This window comes from Ambystoma mexicanum, chromosome 5p, assembly GCF_040938575.1.
Source record: "Ambystoma mexicanum isolate Mex_15411 chromosome 5p, UKY_AmexF1_1, whole genome shotgun sequence".
Lineage (NCBI taxonomy): Eukaryota > Metazoa > Chordata > Amphibia > Caudata > Ambystomatidae > Ambystoma > Ambystoma mexicanum.
The window spans coordinates 1,080,199,761-1,080,226,405 of NC_090930.1; positions in this window are offsets into that span (position 1 = coordinate 1,080,199,761).

The following is a 26,645-nucleotide window of genomic DNA, read 5'->3' on the forward strand; positions in this document are numbered from 1 at the left end:
GGTTGCTTTCGCGGGCTTCTACATGTCGTTTGTGTGCCTCCAGGGTGTGGGCTGGGATGTCTGGTCCCAATACACATCCTGGGTGCCAAAACGGAGGGGAGCCAATGGGAGATCCGCTCATCAAAACACATACCATACGTGGACCAATCACGGACCACGGTGGTCCCAGGCATTCACACCACCCTAGACTGCCAGGTGGTGTTGTATTGCGAGTCCTTGTCCCTCTCCCACGATTCGTACGCTTGGCGTCCCCAGGTCTGAAGGGAGGAGGGTTCATTTGGCTCGAATACACACGGCCGCTCCGTTGTCCTGTGCGGCAACAAAACTGTGCCGGTTTCGTCGATTGGGACGTCTTTTTGCTCTACACGACTACAAAGCGTTCCCTGCTCTTCTGAACCTGCCAGCTGCTGAAACTATCGTGGAGAAGCCTGGGTCTGCTTGCTTCGGGGACCGGTGAGTAGTATATCTAGGATCTGGTCGCCCTCCTGCAGTATCCCATTGCTTTTCCCTGCTGTGTAAAAACAGCACCCTTTTGCCGCGCTCGCGCTCTGCTTCTGCCCGCTGTGGAGGCTGCGCTTGAGCTGCGGAACCTGTTCTTCTTCTGCTGTGCACTAACGTGAACCGCCTGACTTCCTCCGAAGAGCTTCCCCTTGTGCCCGTCGGCACCGGCGTGGCAGGTACTTTGAGCACAAGGCTCCACTCTTCGCAGGGCTCGGACTTCCATCTAGTTAGGTGCCTATGAAGGCGAACTGAGTCGAAAGCATTATCGCACTGCCTGTTTTCCTTCCCTGGCAGGTGGACTACATATTTCGTGCTTTAAACGCTTGCGACTGTGTATTTGTATATATATTGTGTTGATATGGTATGTGTTGGTTTAATATTGTGATATTGTGATTTTCTCGCTACGGTCATTATTTTAAAGGCCTTAAAATAAATGTGTATCTATTTTTGATATAACAACTGTTTGGAGTAGTTTGTCAGCGCTCTTGCTTTGTGTGCTCACTGCGGGCTTTCAGTCACCCTCACCCCTCTTGAGACCTAGTCTTGACCGCCGCGATCGCTACCTTGATTGGTCTGGCTTGTCCAGAGGTTACCCTGTTCCAAGTAATTAGGTTGGCCTTCTGAACTTCTGCGCCACCAGGACAGAGTTCAGAAATCCGTCTTAACAAATTGGTGTACAGCGGTGGGATACGACTGAAGGTATCCAGTGTTGCGCTCGAACTAAGGCATTTCAGGTTATTCCAAACAGTACACGTAGTGAATTGTTATAGTATAACTTTAAAAAGGCCATAGTCCTATCAAACAGTATGGAAACAAGTACGTTGTTAACTTTAAATGCTTCCAAATCAGAAACGCTGAAAAAGATGTGTGCGGAGAGAGGTGTTTCCTCTCAAGGCACGAAATTGGAAATGATCCAAAGAATCGTGGCAAGAAGCGCAGCTTGACGCTATTACTTCTGAGGACAGTGCGGAAGGTGGTGGGGCTGCTCTCACTGGTAGAACCGACGGTTCTGCCGCCGCACTGTTCCACCGCGACCACGAGGACAGGGAGGACGAGCTGTCTAATGTTTCCTCTGCCAGTGCTGATGGGGAGGCTATGCTTGAATTCAAGAAGCAAGAGCTGCGGTTTAGGCAGCAGGAGCTTGAATTCAGCATAGCCAAACTAAAAATCGAACAGGCAGAAAAACAAAAAGACAGGGATCACCAGTTGGAACTGGCCAAGCTTCAGGTTGCAAATGGATCCAAGGGTCCTGGACATGGGTCTGGGGCCTCCTCTCATCCACGGTTTCCAAAAGATCTGCTCAGTGTGTATGAAGAGAGGAATGACATTATGGACTGGCTGAATGCGTTTGAGTATGCATGCGAGGTCCAGGAAGTTGACAATGCTGATAAGATTGCGTGGTTGCTCAGTAGACTGCCCCATTCTGGCTGTAGTGCCATTATGGAAATGTCGAAGGCTGAGCGGGCTGATTTCGCAATGTTAAAGCAGACTCTCATTTTAAAGTTTGGGAAGACTCCGGCCCAATATTTAAAGCGTTTTCGAGAGTATAAGAAAAAGGAAGGTGGTACTTGGGTATCTTATGTCGCTGAATCTTTGAAAAACTTAACGGGCTGGGTCGAAGGCTATAAGGTTTCTACCTTCGACGGCATGATAAATCTTGTCATGCTGGAACACATTTTTGCTTCTTCTTCCCCGGAGCTTAAGCAGCATTTGGCCGATTCGAAGGAGATAGATCCTAAGAAGCTGGCCATTGCAGCAGACTTATGGGTGTCACATCGAGTGTCCCATAAGGACAAAACTCATCCTGGCAAGCAGGAGGAGGGGAAAAAGTCCAAAGATATGGAGGGTGGGGAATCTGCTAAATCTTCTTCCCAAAAGGGCCACAAAAAGAAAAACAAGGGTAAGACACAAGAGAACTCACAGGGTAGTGGAGGTGCGCCTCCGAAACAGAACTCTGGTTACAATAAGCCTCCCTACGTAAACAGACCCACTGGGGCTTGTTTTTCTTGTGGAGCAACTGACCATGTGAAGGGGGATCCCCGTTGTAAGGTTAGACCTTTGGGGGTCCACTCCGCTAATCTGGCCTTCTCCTCCTACGAGGAAGAAGAGATTACAGGAGCATCCTTCTCCTCGGACTCATTTCCCAGCGGAATAGAGTCCGAGGTAGTTTTAGTGTCCCTGGGTTCCTGGGAGCCTAAAGTCGCAGAGGCGTATGCTAGGATTCCGGATAATACCAAGCACTACTTTAAAGACAGTGGCCCTCATTACGACCCTGGCGCTAAGGGGTCTGCGCCAGCGTTAGCTGCGCCGACCCCTTACCGCCAACTACGAGTTCCCGGAGCGCCATGGTCATTTTTCCGCCCGCTTTTTGCAGGCGGAAAAATCCATGGCGCTCTGGGACCTTGGTGTTAATTACGCCACCGTAATTTACGGTGGCGTAATTAACTCCTTCCCCACTCCCATTATACCCTATGGGGCCGAAATGGGAATGGGGAAGGGTAAATGGGTCAATGGGGACTTACCGCCCCGCCGACCTCGGAATGGGGCGGTAAGTCCGCCATCCGCCATGGCGTAAAGGGACTTTGCGCCATGGCTGAAAAGTCCGCCGATGGCGGAAAAAATCCGCCAGGGTCGTAATGAGGGCCAGTGTGCTGATCAATGGAGTGGATACTCCAGCTCTTAGGGATAGTGGGTGCAGTCGAACTGTAGTGGATTCTACCTTGGTAGACTCAGAGGAAGTTGCCAGAGCTACTCTGATGCCCACTAAGTTGGCTGACGGCCCCCTCCGTATGTTTCCCGTGATCCCTGTTAATCTAACTTTAAATGGTACAGCTGTCAGGATTCCAGTGAGCATTCAGAGAAACGTCCCGGGAAAGGTCTTATTAGGTAATGATCTCAGAGCTTTAGGGCTCGTAGGAGACACTGCCGAACGACCCTACACACGGTCTCAAGCACGGGCGGCATTGGCCAAGTCCAATACGCCGCCCCAGCCGAAGGGGCAACCCAAGGCGAAAGGAGTCTACAAGTCAAGACGGGGGAAAGAGAATATTCCCCCGAGCTCGCCTACCACTGCGGTGGAGGGAGTTGGTCAATCGCCCGAGCCTGACGAGGAGGTGGCGATGCCTGAAGTATTCGACCCCAACGATCATCCTGAACTAAAAGACTTGTTAGTTGAAGGAGGTCCTGATAGGGACGAATTCAGTAAAGGCCAACGTGAGTGCCCATCTCTGGAAGGCCTAAGGAGACAGGCCTGCTCCCAGCTTGAGGGTGAACCTCCTGGGAAGCATAGGATTTATTGGGAAGGTGGACTCCTGTATAGTGAGCCCACAGAGTCTACAGAAGGAGACCATAGGAGGTTGGTGGTTCCCCTTGCTGTTAGGCCCTTCCTCCTGCAGTTGGCGCATGAAGTTCCCCTTGCTGGTCACCTTGGTATGAAGAGGACCAAGCAAAGGTTATCCATGCACTTCTACTGGCCCAAGATGGGGGTGCAAGTAGAAAGTCACTGCAGGAGTTGCGCCTCCTGCCAGTTGTCTGGTAAGGTTGGCGCGACAATCCAAGCTCCGTTGGTACCGCTCCCAGTTGTGGGGGTACCATTTGAAAGGGTAGGGATCGACATCGTTGGTCCCCTTGACCCGCAAACATCCTCGGGCAATAGGTTTATCCTGGTGCTGGTCGACCATGCAACCAGGTATCCTGAGGCCATCCCATTGAAAACTGTAACTGCCAAGTCAGTTGCAAAAGCTTTACTCGGCATATTTACTAGGGTTGGCTTCCCTAAAGAAGTTGTGTCAGATCGTGGCAGCAACTTTATGTCGAAGTATATGCAGGCTATGTGGAAAGAATGTGGGGTCACCTACAAGTTCTCTTCTGCATACCACCCCCAGACCAATGGTCTGGTGGAACGTTTCAACAGAACGTTAAAGAGCATGATTGGGGCTCTGGAGGAGCCCCAGAGAAGAAAATGGGATCTTCTTTTACCATGCTTGCTGTTTGCCTACCGAGAGGTACCACAGGAGGGTGTTGGCTTCAGCCCCTTCGAACTTCTGTTCGGTCATCCCGTACGGGGACCCTTAGCCATTGTCAAGGAGGGATGGGAGATGCCCACTCCCCCTGTTACTACCAATGTAGTTGACTATGTGCTAGGGCTCAGAAAACGGATGGTACTTCTGATGGGCTTGGCTAGTGATAAGTTGAAGGCCGGGCAAGCGCTGGTGAAACATTGGTACGACCAGAAAGCTTCCCTCATCAACTTTACACCTGGTCAGCAAGTCCTGATCATGAATCCAATAAGGCCTCGCGCTTTACAGGACAAATGGTCAGGCCCTTACACAGTGGTGGAGCCCCTGGGTGAGGTAAACTATTTAGTGGACCTTGGAAGGCCTGGACAGGCTCCAAAAGTGTTCCACGTGAATAGGCTGAAGGCTTTCGTCCCAAGAGTCGAAATCGCAGCACTGCTACTGGCGTCAGACGTTGAGGAAGAGGAGTCTGAACCTCTCCCCGACCTGTTTCAGAGCGGTCCTTCAGATAGCTCCGTTGAGGGTGTCCGAGTGGCCCCTCACCTGACTTCTGATCAGCAGGCTGAGGTGAAAAGTTTGCTTAGGCAGTTTTCCCCCCTGTTTTCACAGTCCCCTGGTTTGACACCTTGGTGCAAACATAACATTGACACAGGAGACAGTGTACCTACCAAAAGTAGGGGATACAGGATGTCAGATAAAGTACGGTCTTATATTAAGACCGAGGTCAACAAGATGTTAGACCTTGGGGTGATTGAACCCTCTAGTAGTCCTTGGTCCAGTCCTGTGGTTCTGGTTCCAAAGGCAGGCACTTCTGAATTGAGGTTCTGCGTGGATTACAGGGCTCTGAATGCTGTCACCAAGACAGATGCCCACCCCTTGCCTCGAACAGATGAGCTGGTGGATACTTTGGGTGCCTCCAAGTACCTCAGCACGTTTGACCTTACTGCTGGCTATTGGCAAATAGCTTTAGCAGAACATGCCAGGGAGAAGACAGCATTTTCGACGCCAGACGGCCTTTACCAATTCCGGGTAATGCCGTTCGGGTTGAAGAATGCACCTGCCACTTTCCAGAGGCTTGTGAATCATGTGTTGAATGGGTTGGACGAATTCTGTCTTGCATATCTGGACGATATAGCAGTTTTCAGTGCCACCTGGGAAGACCATGTGAAACACCTCAGGATTGTGCTCCAGGCTCTTCAGAAAGCCCACTTGACCATAAAGGCTAGTAAGTGCCAGATTGGACAAGGCTCAGTGGTTTACCTTGGACATGAAGTAGGTGGAGGGAGGATACAGCCTCTACCCAGTAAAGTACAAGCAGTACAAGACTGGCCTACCCCCACTACGCAAACCCAAGTGAGAGCCTTTTTAGGACTCACGGGGTATTACCGCAATTTTGTGGCAGACTATGGTACCATAGCTGCTCCTCTGACTGCCCTCACAACTCCGAAGAAACCCAAGAAGGTAACTTGGACCGACGAGTGTGAGAAGGCCTTCAATGGCTTAAAAGACTCCTTGTGCCAGGCCCCTGTCCTAAGGGCCCCTGATTATCAAAGACCTTTTATCGTGCAGACGGATGCCTCTGACACTGGGATAGGAGCTGTACTATCACAAGTAGATGAGAAGGGTAAGGAACACCCTATCGGTTTTATTAGTCGCCAGCTTAAGGACAGAGAGCTCAGGTGGTCCACGGTAGAGAAAGAATGTTTCTCTGTTGTGTGGGCCCTAACGAAGCTGAGGCCCTACCTCTATGGGACCCACTTCACTGTGCAGACTGACCATAAGCCGTTAAAGTGGCTAATGAACATGAAGGGGGAGAATCCAAAGTTGCTTAGGTGGTCCATAAGTCTTCAAGGCTTCGACTTCACTATTGAGCATAGGCCAGGTGTCCAACATAGCAATGCTGATGGGTTGTCCAGAATGTTTAACCGACCTGAACAAGAGACTCATCCAGGGGTGGATTAGTTCCCCCTGTCCATAGTCTGGGAGGGGCGAGTGTTAGGAAAGATTTCGTAATTGTAGGGAATTTTCCTTCCATGTGGCAACCCCTAAACTTTTTGCTATTGTTTTTAACCTTGCTCTTGACTTTGCCAGAGAAGTACAGCCTTCAGCCGCACTTCTCTGGGCTTTCGCTCCTTTCTTACGGGGAAACTGACATGCCCTTAAGACAGTCAGTACCGGGGAACGTGGTTTCCCGTAGTTTCTTTTATTGTGTCGCAGCTTTAGTGCAACACGACACAAGAGGGCACTGTAAGCTAAGTTACAGCTCTCTTGGGTCTCTAGCCTTCTACAGGCCCTAGATACTCTTATAGGATGGTATTTGATCGGTGCAAGTCATTCAGGGACTCGAATGGTGGCAGCGATCGTATTGTCTATTTTGAGCTCCTTTTGGCGTTCTGAGCACGTTTTTGCACTGAACCCAAAATGGTGGCCTGGCTCCCAAAATGGCCAGGCCGCGAGGCTCCTTTGTCTTGTCCACTGACCGTCTTGCTCCCTTCACCTTCCCCAGGTCCGGCGACCCGGGGCCTTCCTTATTTGGGCATGTACTTTCCCGCGAAACGTGGTTGCTTTCGCGGGCTTCTACATGTCGTTTGTGTGCCTCCAGGGTGTGGGCTGGGATGTCTGGTCCCAATACACATCCTGGGTGCCAGAGAGTCTAGGGTGGTGTGAATGCCTGGGACCACCGTGGTCCGTGATTGGTCCACGTATGGTATGTGTTTTGATGAGCGGATCTCCCATTGGCTCCCCTCCGTTTTGGCACCCAGGATGATATACACACACAAAGACGCACCCACACACACACACACACACACACACACACACACATACACACACACACACACACACACACACACTCACACAAATACATCTGCCCTTAACACTAATAACTCTCAAGATGCCATAGCAGATGTTGTGTAAAATGCTTAGTTTCCACATGCAAATAAACAAAGCCTACCCTCCATCACGAATTACTTGTGGTGGTTGCTTCCACTGTACAAGCAGCACAACTCTGAAACAGTAAATAGGATCAAACACACTTAAAGTCCGAAACCTAAGTGATTCATTGAGGGAAAAGGCCTGATTTCCTTAAGTCTTTTTCAATGGAAAAATGCCATTGAAAAGGGCTTTGTAAATCAGGCCCAAGCAGTTTTTTCATTGAAAAATGAATACTTGTTTGACATGTAAGCTTTGAGGGACAGATGTCTGGGGTCAGAGTGGCAATACCATCTACCCACAACTGACGTCCATAGAAGAGCCGACATGTACTGTTATCTATTTGAGGTTCTTGAATGTCAGTTGAAACCTCTCTAATCATGTTGCACTTCAGCTCCAATTGGTTTGAATCATTGAAGTCAATTAGGACCTTTAATGTTTGGAAAGGTTTGCATTAGAAATGAGGTCACTCGACCACTAATGCCAAAACCACTCCTGACACTAGACCCTGTCACACAAAGGAGGACACAGAAGTTCTCTGAAAATTGGAGTTCTAAGGTAACAACGTGCTGGCTCTTACAATGGAGCTGACTTTGGATAAACATGCATGGTTCAAATTGGCTGTGCCTATCTGTGCAAAGGTCAAAGATTAAACTAAAATCTGGACATTGGATAAAGAATCAAAATGTCGGATTGTTTTGTCAGTAGATCCCCACAAGAAAAAACAATAACATACTGTACTGCAGTAAAATTTAAGAGTGGCTGCCATATTCTTTGTATTTGTATTTTATTGAGATTTAGAAAGCTGTTTCGCCAACACATTACATCAATGTGGTTAAGTTCAAATTATGTTAAAACTAATAAATCCAGGTAAATTGGAACTTAAGAGTTAGTGAGATGAGAGAATATACATTTTGATTCGAAAATGAAACATGTAATAGGATGACATGGATTGGACATGCAAGGGAAGCACATTCCAGAGTTTTGGAGAAAAAAGAGAAACAGAGCGAAACTGAGAAGGAGCATGAGAGGTTTGGGACATAGAGAAGGAAGAGAAACTGGAAATGGAGGATGCAGGTTGGAGAGTACAATGAAAGTAAGGAGGAGAGATGGAGACAGGCAAGACCATAGAGACCTTTGAAGCCTATGCTAAGAATGTGAAAGGCGAGATGTGAGTCAAAGGGAAGGAGAGAGATAGAAAGAACGGAGGGTATTAAATAGAGAAGCGAGGCGGATATTGGAAAAAGAGACAAATTGCAGAGTTATAGATAGAAATAAGAGCAGTAAAGTGAGAACATGGAAGACCGACTAGGAGAGAGGAACAGTAATCAAGGAAGGAGAAGATGAACAAAGCTATGAGTAGCTTGGTCACTTGAAAAGAGAGAAATTGGCAAGCCCAGCGAAGGTTGAAAAGATAGAAGAAACAAATGCGAGCAGTGTCAAATGAAGAGGCAGAATGAAACACTTGAAGATTACATAGGGATTACGGGCTGAGGAAGAGAAGTGAAAGGAGCTGAGGGAAATAGGGGGACAGTAGTAGGAGAATGTAAGGGTGATGAAGTAAGGAAGAGCATCTCTGTTTCGGAAGGATTAAGGTGAAGAAATTGGGAGGTTATCCAAGATTGTAATGCAGCAAGACTGGAAGAGATGATAGTGTGGAGGGAGTCAGGAAAAGAAGAAAAGGAAAAGAATATTTGTGAATCATCTGCATAAAGTGTTGTGGGAGAGAGCAGCCAATTTAGAATGAGAGAGGAATGGTGTAGAGAGGGAAATGTAAGGGGCCAAGAACAGATTCTTTAGGAATGCTGAAAAGTAATGGATGAGAAGACAAAGAGTGTCCAGCCAGGAATCAGAGTTGGAGCCATCAGAGATGTACGAACAAAACCATTGAAGCTCAGATCCAGAGAGGCCAAAGAGGCAAGAGTGGACCAAAGAATAGGGTGGTCGACCATGTCGATTGCGGTTGAGAGACATTCAGAAGTATGAGTACCAAAGACTGTTTGTTAGGGCGTACATTGCGGAGATAGTTTGAGACGTGCAATAGAGCTGTTTCTGTACAGTGTGATGGGGTGGAAAGCCAAATTGCTAGAGAGGAAATATAAAGTGCTGATTAAGAATAAAGAATTTTCCATAAAGCATAATAGTACAAAAATGAAAGCCCTCCAACAATTTTGTTAATCCAAGAATTAGATAACCCATGTTGTGCCCTATAACCAATTACAAAATGGAAATGATACACGATTTTTTAAAAAATGTGATTCATATAGCCTGTGATGAATTTCGTTGTATTAGTAAACTTAATAAAATGCAACGAATAGGGACAAAGAATGAATAAAATGGAAGGGCAAGAATGAGTCACAAATATCAATCCCTCTTTAAGCCCATTAGCTTAAGAGCCATTCATGAAGGTACAGAAACTATCAGGCTGCACTAGGAGCATTTTTGCAGGCCTCGCTCAGTTGCATATAATAATGTGAATAAAATATTATTCTAAAACATGAATGAACAAATGGAAAACAATAAAAATGTAACAGATCTCCATACAAGATATGGGGGAAAATCTTCATTCCTCGAGAATCAGCATGGCTCACGCACACACACACGCACAGACGTTAGTCTGGTATGCTTATTTATAATACTGTTCCATTTGTTTGTTATTGTTTCCAAAAATACACTTTTCAGCAAAAAAAGTTGTTAGCTATGGAGAATATTTATGTGTTTTGATATCAACCAACAATTTGGATGAAACTGTTTCATAGTATGACCTACAGTGCCAATATTGAAGACAATTGTTACAATGCTTTGTAATTTTTGTCTCTGCGCACAAAATTGGGTCAGTGCAAATATACATTGTTGACTACATTTTTGCATTGGCAAACAAATCTGTACTCTTCCTGCATGTTTGTGTAGTGATCGCCAAAAGTTCCGTATGTAAATTGGAAATTTCACGCATGCATTAAAGTGAGAAATAAAGAAAAGAGCAGGGTCCAAAGCAAAACCAAAGGAACTAAAAGCGGTAGGAAACATTGAGGTTGTGTGTGTGGCGTAAATGACTTTGTAGGGTCCTTCGCAATCTTCAGATACTTCCACTTGCGCACAAAGTTCTGTATCCAAACGCAACCTCCTGGAAAGAGCTGTGCTCTCTGTAGCAATGATGATTATTGCTGTTGCTGTGATGAGTCGGTCACTGGTGGAGCATGCTTTTTTTGGTGGGTCACAATCTCCTGATATAAAAATATGACAGACTTTATAAGTTCCCTAAAATACCCCCCCAAATTCATCAACTGAAACTTCAGCAGAATTATGTACATCAGAGGCTGCTTGTGTGAGTGTGAGGAGTGTATGCAGCCTCCTGCCAGTGGCTATCTCATGTGGTGTAAGGTGGCGATCATAACCAGGCTGGTTTTTAATGTGAACAATGTGTGCAGCAGACAGTGTAACCAACTCTTGTGCAGATCATTGCATAATTTAGCAAGACTTAGTTTTAATACAGGATTTAAGTGCTCCACTTCCCGCTGGCCTGAGTGTGGTTAATTGAGCACAGCCTGTGCTTTATGCCCAATAAATCGGAGATCTCTTTCAACATCTCATTGAAAAAGTGAGCCTCATTGTCTGATCTCTGGATATTACATATTCTCCACCGGGGGACTACTTCACTCACTGGAAATGTGGCTGCCAATTTGGCACTGGGGTGAACTCAGGGATCTGCTTCAAGCCATCAGGAGAATGTGAACGCAACAATAATTAGATACCAAAAGTTACTGCACCTGCTAACCATGTCCATGTATACAATGTGCAAGTGTTCAAAAAGCCCTGAGGGCATGAGGCAATGTGGCTTTCAGGGTCCTGAGTGGGCGAACCATGGTGTATATTTTGTATTTTGAACGTGATACAATTGGATATGAAATCAACAAGGTGTTATTGAAGGTTTGGAATGAACCACACTTCCTGTTAATTAACTTCAATGTGCTGTTAGGATATTGTGTAGGGCAGTGCAACTGTTTTATGGCAACTGTAATTATTCTTGTGGCATAAATGGTTTCTCTGAAATATTTTGTCTCCATATTAGATCTGTGTGGATACTGACCACCCTCTCTTTGTTCATACCTCTTTCTCCTACTGTGGAGCTTGTCCTTGAAGTTCAATAATCTTGGAGAAAGGAATTGCAGTGTAAGTAACGGTGAGTTCTACTTGCTCTAACACTAAATCAGGTGATACTGTGGCTTTATAATTGTCTCAGTATGCTGTGTCCTTTGCTGCTTTTTCTGCTGTACTGTTGGCATAAGCAATTGAGTCTGTATTGTTTGTGTGGGCTGTGCACTTAACTAACACCACTGCAGTTGGGACTGCTAATGTGTCAATTCATCTGGACAGTTGCACTGCATGCTGCACTGGTGTGCTATCTGAATTTTGAACCCTTTCCTAAGCCATCTGGTTAGACCTGAATGCACTGTAGATGTGGCATATGCTGAATCTGAATACATGAGAGTAGGACAAACAGCAATAGTTCTAATGCTCTTATGGGTTCTACAAGCTTTGCTGCCTGTGCAGAGTAGTGCAAGGGTAGTCACTATTTTCCTAACACGTGGAAGTTCCCTGATTCAAGGCTTACCACTGCTTCTCCCATGTGTCTTTTTCCTGTTCCGTGTTCAATCATTGATGAACCACCCATCATTATCATCCCCTATTTCTCCATCAGTGTATACAGAGTCATAATCTACACTGTTATTGTGATTGTTCACATCTTGTAGACCCCGTAGCCTCCCCTTAGTTGGGTGTTACTTTCTATTCAGCTATCTGAGGATCTTTGATAGCTTTACTATTAATCTTAAACTGAATCTATCCCACCCTCCATTGGTCTGTGGCTATTGATGTACACTGCCCCTCCCCTTGCCCCAGTGCTGCTTTTGCCTGCTCCTCCTCTGCCTTCTGTAATGCTGCTTTTTGTCTAATTGTCTGTGAGTCTTATTCTCAATTTCTTAAATCAATCGGTCTCTGGGGTTCAACTTGGGTGTCCCTAATGTTCCCTTTGAGTCTTTTGTTGTAGGTGAGAACTGGGGGTTAGTGTATCCTATAGCAGGCTGTAGAGGGCAGGACACATAAGGGGGTGGGGTGGTGGCCTGACTGTGCACCTGAAGGAATCCTTCTTTACCATTGTCGGGAAATTCTCTTCCTCTAAATCAATTTCCATAGATCATGTATGCACTGTCTATTTTTCAAATGTGTCCCTTTATATGTTGACAACAAATACATATGCATACATTCTAGTACATTCTCATTGTGTATGCCCTCTCCGGATCATGGTTCAAACAGTCTACCCACCGTTCCCTACAACCATTCTTTGTAATACTTTAAAATCTTGTCGTTATATTGCAGAAATGCTTTAGATATATGCTTCAGTGGAATATTCATAATAACACGAGGTTTCAACCTCACTCAAAACAAAAATTCACAGATACCAAACCAGCAGTGTCTTATTTCCAAAGCTCACAGCACACCAATAAACCAATTATTCACATAACAATCACAAAACACCAAAAGCATAGAACACATTCACTTATGCAATTAAATAAAACTATCTACCCACAAACACAGCAACATGTATGCTCTGCAAACTACTAACAATACCTGCAATAAAAACATATTTCTTTTCAAAATGATGTAGATACTTCCTCTGCCTTCTTGCCTTGAGTTGAGGGTGCTCAACCCTCCTCAAGGTCCCTTGAATTCTTGAACTGAGGGATCACATGTCCTTTCCTCAACAGACCACTACTTTATATACAGCACCGTTTTTTCCCATTTAAAAGGAGCTTCCCTACATTAATTCATCACTTTTTATCATTTTATGATGTCACATTTCCCTGCATCAGGGAAAATTCACCTCAACACTTCATTAATACTCATGCAATATTGTACAACGTTGTAATTCCCTAATTCGCTATTTCATCAACTCATAAACAATAGAAATTCACAAGCAATAATACAATGTCAAGAATCACTGTGTTTCACACAAAATGTGCACTCATGTACTATGTGTCCTCTGAGGCCCCACAATACCATGCCCCCTAAAGTGCTTGCACAGCCTGGTGCAGTGCCCTCAATCCAGAGATCAGACATACATTTGGAGAACACAGCAGCTGCACAACTACCCTGTTTGAGTGCACACAAACTGCTCACCGAAGGCTGGCATCTGTGGGCCAGGATGTGCAGTGTGACCCCAGCATCCTCAGGGGGCACTGAAGATCACATTGGCAGGTCACCAGCTGCCTGACTCCAATATATGCAAGAAACAATAACGAGGTGGATAAATTGTAGAAAGACAGCTCTTTATTGCTTGCAATTATAGTCCGGGAGGTCAGTCTGTCTCAAGTGACCAAAATGCTGGGAACTCTCACCCCACCCACCCACATCGGGCTACAGTATTCATAGACAAAAACCACAAAGTTGCAATACATTCCAGAAATGAAATAAAGAACGACATACATTATCCTACTCTGTTGGTTAGTACATTACACATGATATTCCAAATCCCTCCCTCTGCAGATGACCCAATAGCAAGAGCAATTAGTAAACAGTGACATCAGCACCTTGTGTAAACAACAGTAAATACACTAACAAAATTTCTCATGACAACAGACATATTTGGCACCCTAGAGCATTCCCCGACCTTGCAACTTCCTCACTATGAAACATAGCTTTGCAACTACCACATTGCTACATGTTGCTGTCGGCATAACTCATCCTTCCAGCTAGGCCAAGGACAGAAACTGTTAGTTTGCAGGATGTTCATCTCGCATGGGGAAGAGGGATACTCATAGAAAACAGAGGCCTTAGTCTTGAGAAGTGATTTCTTGTATTATTTCTGCTACCAAGCCACTACACCATAACATTTGGCAATCCTTTACCTTCACTCGAGGGCAGTAGACCCAAAGCCGGATTCAGTAGTTTGGCAGTGCCTCAAAACAAGGCCCAATTCACACCAGGACACATCCAGTACTACCATTGTATTTCCATCAGTCTAATGCTAAAGACATAAATCATTATTATTCCATGTGCTCAGATTCCCTGGGAAAGCTTTGAGAGAGAGGATGACAGGAACCTCATTCTTGAAACAATAACTAATATGATTAATGTTTGCACTGCCTGCAATCCAGCCACTTACTCTGAAAGTTAAAAATGTATCTTGGATGCCGCCGACCCGATGGATATTCCAAAATGGCAGAGCCACCAAAACAACACCCTGACATTTTGAGTAGTCACACAGCCGGTATTTCCGTTTACATTTAGGACATTACATTTGCATATTAACAGATTCTTCTCCAGTCAAACAGCCATTTTATAGTTGTTACATGTGTATAGACTCTATTGCTACCCTGCAAGATGGATTGCCCTATCTGATCTTGCGAGTGAAAGGCTCCAATATGACATTAGATGTCCCCCTTCTTTAAGAAAATGGGCCTCATTACGAGTCCGGCGGTAGCCGTGCCGGAAAAACCAGCAGGCTGCCGTCAGACCAGTAATACCATTCCGCCTCTGTGATTGCCGGAATCACCGGGGCATTACAACACCGGTGACCCAGTAATTCCGGAGGCGGAATTCTGTAAACCCCCATTCCCATGGAGTCCAAGAGGACTCCATGGGGAAGGGGACCATGGAAACACCAGTTCCATCTATGATAGAGCCGGTGTTTCCATGTCTGCCTGCAAGGCGGGTGGTGTTACTTCCGCCAGGTCAGACCTGGCGGGAGTGACACCTCCCGCCTTCAGGACTCGGAATCAGCCGGTCCGGAAACAATGGTGGCGGTGGATTTATGGCCACCGTTGTTTCCGGACTAGCTGACTCATAATGAACCCCAATGTGTCATTCAGCCACGATGCATTCCTAGTTAACACATGAGAGCAAATATTAGGAGAGCACAGGAAAAATCGAAATCAATGTGTGATGCCACAATCCCTATGAAAGTGTGCCCATTGTTGTTCTAAAACAATTTACCAAATTCAGTAAACCCTTAATGGTGGCAAGAGTTACAAGATCCTCCTCAATCACAATTGTTGTAACATAATTACTTCCGCCCTTCACAAGTAAAAGGGTGAGTAGTGGCTAAAGCGCCTAGCCCGCCCTCAAACTACTACAAATCAAGAGTGATCCCAATCATCAAGGTAAAACAGACACAGTTAAGAGAGATACCTTCTTCACCTTTTGAGGTGACGTGGGCTTAGGAATGGCTATACTATCAAGAGGGATGTGAATGTGATCTAGTAGCAACCCAAACAGCAATAGCACAAAAGTCCAATTTAAAGGGATTGTCTAATCAAGGATCTATATAAAAATAGATATTTGTTAATGAAATACAGCATCTGCAGACATAACTAAATAGAAAAACACTATACAAAACCCACCAGTCAGGAAAGCACACAGGATAGGTACAGATATAACATTGTAGCAATCTGGGTCATTTCTATAATAATGAGGTACCTGGCTTAAAAATCACAAAGCAGTGTCAAGGTACAGGCGTGGGGGCAAAGGAGGAATTATATTATTAAAACTCCATCTGTTCCATGTCCTGGATTAACTACATTTACACTATCCACAAAATACTGCGGGTCATTAATTAGGGGTGCAAGGCACGTAAAAACAACATGTTTGTAAAAGGATGTGAGTGGGTGCAAAAAGGGATTAAAGGTGTCCTAACCAGTCTCTAGGGCCTAAAGGTGGACAGAGGGCTCAGTTAGTAGTCAGGTTGTGGCACCTGGAAATACCTGTGAATAGAAGCCATACAAATGTCCAATAAAATAAAAAAATAATACCTTCTGCGGTTCTTGATAGTTCGACGGCATTGACCCAGGCTTCTACATGCTGGTTGTGCTGTTCAATAAAGTTTGAGTGGAGTGGTCACATTGTTCTAGACTGGGAACAGAGATGGGCAGTGGTCGAACAGGTGAACAATGTGTTTCTAAAGTGATGCTTGATGAAGTGCAGTTCATTAGGGCCACCATGGTTGGTTGGACAGTTGGTTCAACTGCGAAGATGCTGGTGAATGGATGCATGCTTTTCAACTGATTGGTGTGATGAAGCATTCAAGGGGCTGCAGATCGTGAAAGCCACCAGTGTCAGTTTGTTGGTCTGTTAAGAGTCAAAGATACTGGACAATGAATGTGCAATCCGGGTGGAGGAGCTTCATACAGCATTCAAAGATCGGTACTTAATGATCCACCAGGGCAGGTTCAAATGGTGATGGCGAGGGACACTGTAGATGATGGTTGGGTGAGCAGCAGTTCATAGGCGGCAGATGCAACTAAGAGCTTGTGGTCTGAGCCGAGGCAATGACATGCTCAGCTAGTGCTGTGTGGCAGTGAACAGGTTGAACATGCAATTCAGTAGTCCTGGTACAGCAGTCAAATCATAGCATTGAATGCATTATAATGCATAAGATGTAGATAAAATTTTCTTTCTATACATTCTGCATATTTCACATACATTCTATCATTTCAACTTCCTTTACACAAATGACTATATTAGTAATCATACACAACACACACAGCTATCTAACAAAGTGTCATTTCATGTTAAAAGATGGGAGAAATAACAGTATAATTATGGAAAAAGGCTTTCTAGTGTGTTATAAAATTACACGCAGTCAGGATGAGTACATGCATCTTTATTTATGCAGACAGATAGCCAATTTCATTTCAAAGGCTACCAGCTGAAACAACACCACTGCCTCTTCAACTGTTCTTCCAATCTAGACAGCTCTCTCATTCCAGCTGGTTGCCATTCCGTTCTAGATTTCACAACAGCATTCAACTTTGCACAGGTGCAGTCATATCTATCACATCATCTAAAACTATGTACAGTGTTGTAAACCAAGACATACAACATCTCCCCCCTTCCCTTCAGTCTGCAACACAAGCACCAGGTCCTTCTTTGCAACCCTTACTTTTTTCTCAGACTCTCCCATCTCCAAGCACCACTGAAATCAGTACTCACATTTTTGAAAACATATTCCTGAGCAGACCCCATACCTGTCATGATGCCTACCCCCGGGCATCCGGATAGTGTCCATCAGCCCTGGGAGCAGGCATCCAGATACTCATTAAAACCCCAACAGCCCCGGCTGGGGGCTGTTTGGATTCAGTCCTGGCACCTTTGGTGCCAGGCTCATCATAGAAAACAGTCCTGGTGCCATAGGCGCCAGGCTCATAGACTTTACTTACCTTATGCAGACCATGCTGCAAATGAGTCCAAGCCAACGTGAGGCCTGGATGGGACTATTTTATTACAGGGAATATTTTTCACTCGGGTGTGGTTCTGGGGAACTTCTTACCTGGGACTACTTTGCAGGCTATTTAAACCACGCCCGAACAGCAGGCCATGCTTCGCGTTATTCTGCATCCAGCAGCGTGACGCTCACCGTGTCTGCAAGTTAGCATCCAGTCTTCTGCCACGCCCGCCTCGAATCCGGAGCTCCTAGACCAAAAGAAAAGAAAGGAGAAGAGGTTAGATCACGGACATTATTTGATTCCTTACCTGATTCCGGACCCAGCACATCTCCGATCCTGCAAAGGACATTATTTCAGCACGCGTCGCTTCGCCAGCAGCAGCGCCGCGTTATACTCACCAGTCCACCGCATTTTTTGACTCGGCGCTGCCTCCATCATTTTCTTCATCGAAATCCAGCACCTGGGGGGAAAACAAAAGGAATAACAAGGTGAGCCGAGAAAACCGACAAAGACAATCTCTTTGCCACTATAGGCTTACCTGCTTTACCACCGGAGTTATTATTCTTTAATTTGCTGCATCTTCCTATGCTGCACCTATAAAGGGAGAGAAAACAGCAAGTTAAACTCATGCAACTTTTACCGGACAGTGTTTGGTAATACAGACTCTTACCTGAATGCCATCAGCTGCCTCCAGGCAATATTCTTTTGGACCCAGCTGCAACCTAACGAGGGAATGGAACAAGAGTGAACATCGGACATATTGAACTCTTTGAACTTTATAGACACTGGAGTTAATATTCCTCCGGAACTCCTCCAGTACCTTCCACCCAGTGAAGTAACTGGTATCAATGTGCCCCTGCATGGCATGCAGGATGGAGAGCTCATCATTTAAAAACATAAGGTGAGATTACCAAAAGGGGATATCGGATGTGATTAGTGGGGAGAACGAGAACTTTTGGGGGGCCATCACTAAAGTCCACGGGTGGCTAAATCCCTTTCTCCACTTGCAGGAGAATACTTCTACGAGTCCAGCAGACAAGATTAGGCTGGCCAGTTCAGACTGTCATCTCTTCACTACGCAACACGTTGGTGGAGACCGCAGCTGTCCGGGTCCGATCGACGCACCTGTGGGAACCAGGTGAGCGTAACAATACCACAATCAAAATGTTTGGTAGCATTGTAGAGTAATGCTGTGGTGGTTGTGGCCAGGGCCTAGAGTCTTGGGTGCATGGACTACGGTCTACAGCCTTTGGCCATGTACCCAAGACTCTAGGCCATGCCTACAACCACTGCAGCATAACACACCCATAGAAACAAACACCTCCCAAATAACCACAACCCAAAAACATAATACATCCACCTCAAAACTATCCACTTCAATTAACATTCTAAAAATTAAATACAACAAATTAATTACAACCAACGTACAAACTCTTCAATACATGACTATATTAGTAACCAGACACAACAAACACAGCTATCTAACACAGTGTCATTTCATGTTAAAAAATGGGAGAAATAACGGTATAATTATGGAAAAAAGGCTTTCTAGTGTGTTATAAAATTACACACAGCCAGGATGAGTACATGCATCTTTATTTATGCAGACAGATAGCCAATATCTTTTCGAAGGCTCCCACCTGAAACAACAACACTGCCTCTACATCTGTTCTTCCAATCTAGACAGCTCTCTCATTCCAGCTGGTTGCCCATTCCATTTTAGATTTCACAACAGCATTCAACTATGCACAGGTGCAGTCATATCTATAACATCATCTACAACTATGTACAGTTTTGTAAAGCAAGACATACGAAATATCCCCCCTTCCCTTCAGTCTGTAACGCAAGCACCAGGTCCTTCCTTGCAACCCTTACTTTATTTCAGACTCTCCCATCTCCAAGCACCACAGAAATTAGTACTCACATTTTTGAAAACATATCCCCTAAGCAGCCCACATACCATAATCAAAATGTTTGGTAGCATTGTAGAGTTATGCTGCAGTGGTTGTGGCCAGGGCCTAGAGTCTTGGGTGTATGGACTATGGCCTACAGCCTTTGGCCATGCACCCAAGACTCTAGGCCCTGGCCACAACCACTGCAGTGTAAGTGATTTCAATCCAGCACTCCAACTAAGTCAATGCCTAGTATGGGATGCCTAATGGAAACCCTTATTTATATATTTTTATGTCAAAGTTTGTTTAATTCTGGATGATGTACCCTTATATAACACCGCTCTCTTTGAATTCCCCCGGTCTCACTGAACCAAGAAATAGGTTTGTTTTGCAAATTAAAAGATTTTTTTGAAGAATTGAACAATATATATAGATTACACTTTTAGGATTATGAATAATATCTGAATATCACACTTATGAATATGAACAATGGTCAGCAATGGGTAATATTACAATATCAACAATCTCTTTAATCAATTAGGAGTAGGAATAGGAAGAATAATCTAGCAGAGAATACTTTGTATAGGTTCAAGAAAATGCAATGATAGGAAAGAAGGCACACAGAAATAAAACTTCATATGACTTCAATCAAAAGACAATATGATCACTCTTTCCCCTGTTGATACTCACTCCCCCTTATATGCAATATGGAGCTATGGAATGAGAGCACACAGGTATCAGGAATAACAATCACAATGCTGTTCAATCCCAATTCCCCCAGAAAGCTTAGAGAGAACAGGTAAGATTTTAAACAGGCCAATTGCTTTTAAATGTGGTTTGAATTGAATGGGAAAAATGCTAAAAATGATTTTAATTCGCTAAATGGATTCAGAACTAGTGAGAGTTACGGTTCAAAAGTTACAGAGGATTTAGTGAAGGTAGATTTCAAAAATGAAAGATGCGCTTTAAAGATTAGGAATCAAGATGGACTTATACTAAGGAGTTATGAAAGTACAAGATACCCAACAGGACAACCACCAGAACAGGGCGTCTTCCCCTCTGATTGCTGTACGCTAGGACACTTGACTTTCTTCAGAAAATATCAGTGCACAGATGATTATCGCTACAATTATCACAGACTATATAATGAAAAGGATTCAGGTTGGACACAAGATTCTATAATGCAGTTCTGGATAGGTTGAAAATGGATTGAATAGGATTACTTTAAACTAAGAGATGACTATGGACAGTTCTATACTAAATACTCACTCCTATGGCTTTGGAATGGAATGGGCCCGTCAAAGATCTGGTCACGGGTTTGGCTGGGATTCTCTCGCCACCGGAAAGGTCTCAGACACTGGGTTCTGCTCTCAGCAAGGCCCTCTGGTCTGCACAGCCTTTTGGACTGGATCTGACGGGTTGGTTCAGGGTACAGCTCTGCTCTATGGGTCTGGATATTGGTTCTAGCACGAGGTTCTTAGCTAGAATAGCAAAACAGCTCAGCAAGGCTGTTGGATTTTGTGGTGCCCCTTGGAAGTTTAGGGGTTAAAATCAGGTTGTTTAAGATTCTGAAGGCCAGCTGAGAAGAGTTCAGCTTTTGGATTGGGCCTTCCTGCTTCAAAGTTCTAGAGTGTGGATTCTGGGTCGGGTTCTAAAGTCTGGAGCCTGGATCTTCCTGCAGGGTGCTTCACCAAGAAATCAGTTGATGAGTGGAAAGTGTGTGTTTTTGTCTGTTCTCAGCAGTCCTTATTTATCCATTTCCAAAGTGGGTGGGGAGGCTGATTATCTATGCCCAACCCTCAAAGGATCTGATAGGTCAGAGAATTCCCTGTCCCCTGATTTGAGAAAGGAACAGTGTGTCATCATGTGTCATGGTGATGCTGCCATTTACAACCTAGGGAAGAACCTCCCATTTGCTTTTACTTAGAAAATCTATTTTTCCCAAAAAACATATTTCCCATATGCACAACTTGTTAATATTACATATAGACATCACAGATTAATTAAGACACGTCTCTGTTCAAGTCCCATGTTCCTATGAGCTTTAGAACCTAAATGACAACTTTTTCGCACTTTTGGTGGGTTTCTCAATGTTAGTTCTGCACCAATTTTTATACATTAATACACATCCCATCTGGGCATATTCCTGTAATTTTTCAATTTCCTAACATAAACCCCCTGGCTGGAATATGAATAATTTCTGGGGTTCAGTGTCAGAACATTGCACAGATTCCAGATTAGTCTTAAACTGTGAGCACATTTTTCATTTTAACAATCTCTAAATTTCATATTTTTGTCAGTTCAGTACAATTTGCTATAAGCATTTTTCTAAAACATACATTTACTTCCACTTCAATCCACATTTTCAGTCTGTCCCACCTCTAAAGCTGGGCTGAGTCAGAGGGTCACATGGCCTGCCTTCCTGCCAGAGCTGTTGTTGTCAGTCACACCCGAATTAGCATTTTCTGTTCATTTCAAGGAACCCATTGTTTCTTGCTCAGGGCAGCAGAGGAAATCTCCTCCCCATCTGATTACCATGCCAATGCAAAATCCTCTCCTTTTGGTGGGAATGGACAAGGTGGGAGGTTCTCAGGGAAAGAAAGCCTTTGGAAGTTTTATCTAAATCAGGTTACCTTATGGTCAATTGTAACATAGTACCTTGTGAAAACATTATATTTATAAATTTAAAATAAGCAAACATATCTTTAATTCCAGTCTTTTTCCACATGAAATCAATGTGTGGCACTCTGGATGGCATTTGATGAAATACCTTCTTTGACACATTTAACTTTGAAAACACAAGTTTCTCCTGTCAGATTTAGAGATAGCCAGCGTCTGTCGGAGGCGAGTAACGGTACTGCACCCATTTTTGACCGATTTCTTTCCATCAAGTATCTTTAAAAGTGGATTTTGTTCTGATAACATATGATTCTTGCTGACATTGTATTTATATGGGCTCTTGAAGTAGCATGATGTGGAACACCCAACAAGGAGGTTGGATCTTTTGGGTGGTTTGTGAGCCATGATTTTTTCCAAATTTGACAACCAAGAAAACGGATTTCCAAACAGCTCTGTGTTTCTTTTGGCTATCAGCATTGCTTTTTCAAGTGGTTTCAGGCTACTTGTGGGTAGCCCAATAGTGGGTTTTGGCAGTGGTCTCCTGTGCTCACTGAGATAGGCAAAAGTGTATGGCAGTCTATTTTTCAGATTTTTACTGCGCAATTTTGGGTGATTTTAAGCGAGCAGCATGCTTTCCAGTGGCCATTTCTGAGGTTTCTGCTGCCAGCAATGCACAGTAATGTTGCAGGGCCCGGACTAGTGGGTTGAAACATCCCACAAGCCCCCCTCTTGTGATTGGCGTTCGATCGTCCATCAATGGAATTCGCAAGACTGGGATGTCAGTTTCATCTCTTCTGATTCCACAAATGGCAAAGCTAATCATCTTTTTCTCCATCAGGGTTCGATCGATCGGTTCTCGTCGCCAGTCCTGATGGGAGTATTGAGCGATACTCCGGGTCCCTTGGATCTTTGCTCCCGGTCCCCGGGTAGTCCTCCTTGGTTAGTCTCCATGGTCTCCAATCAACTATAGGTTATCCTAGGATGACAAAGCAAAAACATAATCGTAGACATTTTGACACCACTATTAATGTAGTGGGGCGGACACATACATTTTGATAATCAGGACACATTTTTATTATTATATTTTATAGACTATGTATGGAATATTTTAGAGTTGTAATTTTATGGAGCTGGAGTGGCCCCCTCTGGGGTTCCAGAAGACTCCTCCAGTTGTTGCAGAGTGTGCCTAGGATGGCAACACTTTAGTTGATTAATATGGACCCACTTGTCTTCCCTTTCTGCCAAACTGCCTTTGGGGATGCGGATCTTGTAGGCGACTGGTGAGATCTTGTCTACAATTTCAAAAGGACCCCTCCAGGTAGGCAGAAATGTTCACTGTTTGGCCTGGTTCCTTTGGAAATTGTATAAGTAGACACGGTCTCCTACATTGTATTCCTTCCGGGTAGTCTTTAAGTTATGGTGGGTCTTCATGCTGTCTGCAGATTTCTCTAGATTTCGCTGAGCATAGGCAAAGGCATGTTGAAGGTGTTTTCTTAGATTTTCAACATACTCATGAGTTGTGGAGGCAATGATCAATGACTGCTCTTGAGTCCTGTAGAGCAGATGCTAGGGAAGCACCATCCTGCGTCCAGTTATCAGCTCAAACGGTGACATTTTAGTTGCAGATGAAGGGGTAGATCTGATGGCCATTAGGACAAGAGGTAATCGAATATCCCAACTTGGCCCAGAATCTGCCACAAACTTTTTTAATATGATCACAATTGTTCTATTATATCTCTCTACTACACCGCTATAGGCTGCCGGTAAGCAATATGTAGCTTCCTTTTAACCCCAAGTATCTCCCACATCTTGGTCATTACTTCGCTGGTGAAATGGCTACCTCTGTCTGACTCGATCCTTTGGGGTAGACTAAAACACGAAAAGATGTGGTTGATCATCAGGGCAGCTGCTGTTTCTGCTTTGCAGTTTGGGGCCGGGAGACATTCCATCCATTTAGTAAACAAGCATGTCACGGTCAACATGTACTTGTTCCCCCTAGAGGAGCGAATCACGGGCCCAATGAAATCTACTTGCAAATCTGATCATGGCAGTGTCATCCCTCTCTTTTGGAGAGGCGCACGGTGTGTGAGGGATGTTGGCTGAAATTGTGCACACACAAGACACACCTTCAAGTATTGGTCGAGGTCCTGACCCATGTGTGGCCAGTATGCAACCTCCCTTAAGATTTCAAGTGTTGTATGAAACCCCCTATGACCGGCTGTGGCTGCATCATGGGCGAGACTTAACATCAGGCTTTGGAATGAGGTAGGAACCACCCACTGATCATGGCCAGCTAGGGATTTCCTCACCAACAAACCGTATTGGATTTGGAAAATGTTTGGACATTTCATCAACACTCTGAGGGCTTCTTTCCCAATGTAATCAGTATCCGTCAGGGGAAAGTTCTCAGGGTCCTCAATGTGTTGATAAAACTTACCAATTATTGGATCCCCTTTCTGAGCCGTAATCAAATCAGCATCTGGGGTCTCCTTACTCAATTGTGCAGTTGTGAGGTCATTGTGAGCATTTGTCTGGGACCTAGTGATAGCAGTGACCTGGATTTCCCCCAACAGGGACTCGATCTCTATTAGATCCCCTTGGATGGCCCCGGTTTTGGCCAGCCGATCAGCTAAGTCATTTCCAGTTTTGTCTGGTCACTCTACTTTGGAATGACCCTTGATCTTTTCCAGTAGATGGTCATCCCATTTGAGGTGACCAGATCATCAATATTTTGGATTAATTCCCCATGTTTCAAGGGTTTGTTATAAGCACATAACATGCCTCTGGTTTTACAATTAACCAGGTGCTCCACGAACCCCTTCCGTACATAATCCGAATCTGTGATTATGACCAGTTCGTGGAGTTGATGTTGGACAGCAGTGAGGATGGCTTGATGCACAGCCATCAACTCTGCCACTTGACTACTTTGGGGACCAATCTTGTACCCAGCGGAGGGTTCTGGGGTCTCATTTACCCATGCATTCCCTACGCCGGCCACAAGTTATTTTTCCCCGTTGTTGTCAACATGGTAAGAACATCCATTCACATAGACAGTGGGCATTCCCTCACACTTGTCTTCTTCAAAGACTTTGTGTGGGGAATTGACGTATGCCTCTATGTTGTCCTTGATTTTTAGACTCTCGTCCTCGAGACAGTTTTCTCTGGCACAATCATGCAAGTCAGCCAGACCTTGCGCAAGGGGACTCTTCTTGTTTTGGCCATATCTGACCTCCACAGGAAAGGCTTGCATTGACAGAATCCAGGAAGTAATTCGGGAATTTCTCACATTTCCGGTCCGGATTCTGTCACTTTGGAGATATTGCAGAGGCTGGTGTGGAGTCTCCACTATGATGTGTTCCCCCTGGATGAACGGGCGGTAATTCTTCAATGCCCACACCGTTGCCAGGAGTGCCTTCTCACAATCGTTGAATTTTTTCTCCACAGAGGATAAAGTTTTACTCGCATAGGATATTACTTTATTGACCTTGTCATGCTTTTGGTATAATACTACAGTCAAGCATGTATTAGAGAACCCTTTCTCCAAGAAGAACTCCTTGTTTCTGACAGGGTAAGCTAGGCAAGGCGCTTGTGAGAGGCTTCTTTTGAGTTGTCTTACTGCCTCAGCGTGTTCTGGACCCCACTCCCACTTGATCCCCCCCTTCAAAAGATGAATCAGGGGTCTTGTGATCTCTGCGTAGCCCTCAATGAACTTTCTACTGTAATTAAGGAGGATCCTGAGTTCCCGCAGAGTTGTGGGGTCTTTCAATTTCTGGAGGGCTTCCACTTTCTTTTCCTGGGGACAGATACACTGAGGAGTAATCTCATGCCCCAAGAAATTTACACGGGTTCTACACCACTGTGCCTTTTGGAAGGAAAGTTTTGCTCCTGCTGCCCTCAACTGTCTCAGAACATAACGGATCTCCACTATATGTTCCTCCACAGTTGAGCATTTGATGAAAACATCATCTACATAGGCCAGGTTACCCCTTTCACCCAGGTCGGGCATGGCCTTATGTAGAAAAATGTTGAATTCATTGCCGGAGTTGATGTATCCGAAGGGAGTCCGGGTCCATGTGTACTGCTGCCCCCCAAAGGTAAAGACCAGCTTGTATTGGTCCTCCCTACTGACAGGTACAGTCCAGTATTCATTGGTCAGATCTTTTGCAGTGAATACCTGTGAACCCTGGATCTGGGCCAGCCCTTGGTCGATGTAGGGAAGAGGCCATCGGGAAGTATGGACCAGTTTGTTGAGCTCCCTAAGGTCGGCGCAGAGTCTCCACTTGCCGTTTGGCTTCAATATTCCCGACACCGGATCATTGAAGGTGCTGTGGACTGGACGAATTATCCCACGGGACTCAAGGTTCTTAATTATTTCAGTAAAAGGGGCAAGGCAAGGGATATTGCTTCACAAACACTGGAGTCATGCCAGGGTCCGTGAGAATTGTGGTTGTGTGGATGTCAGTGCG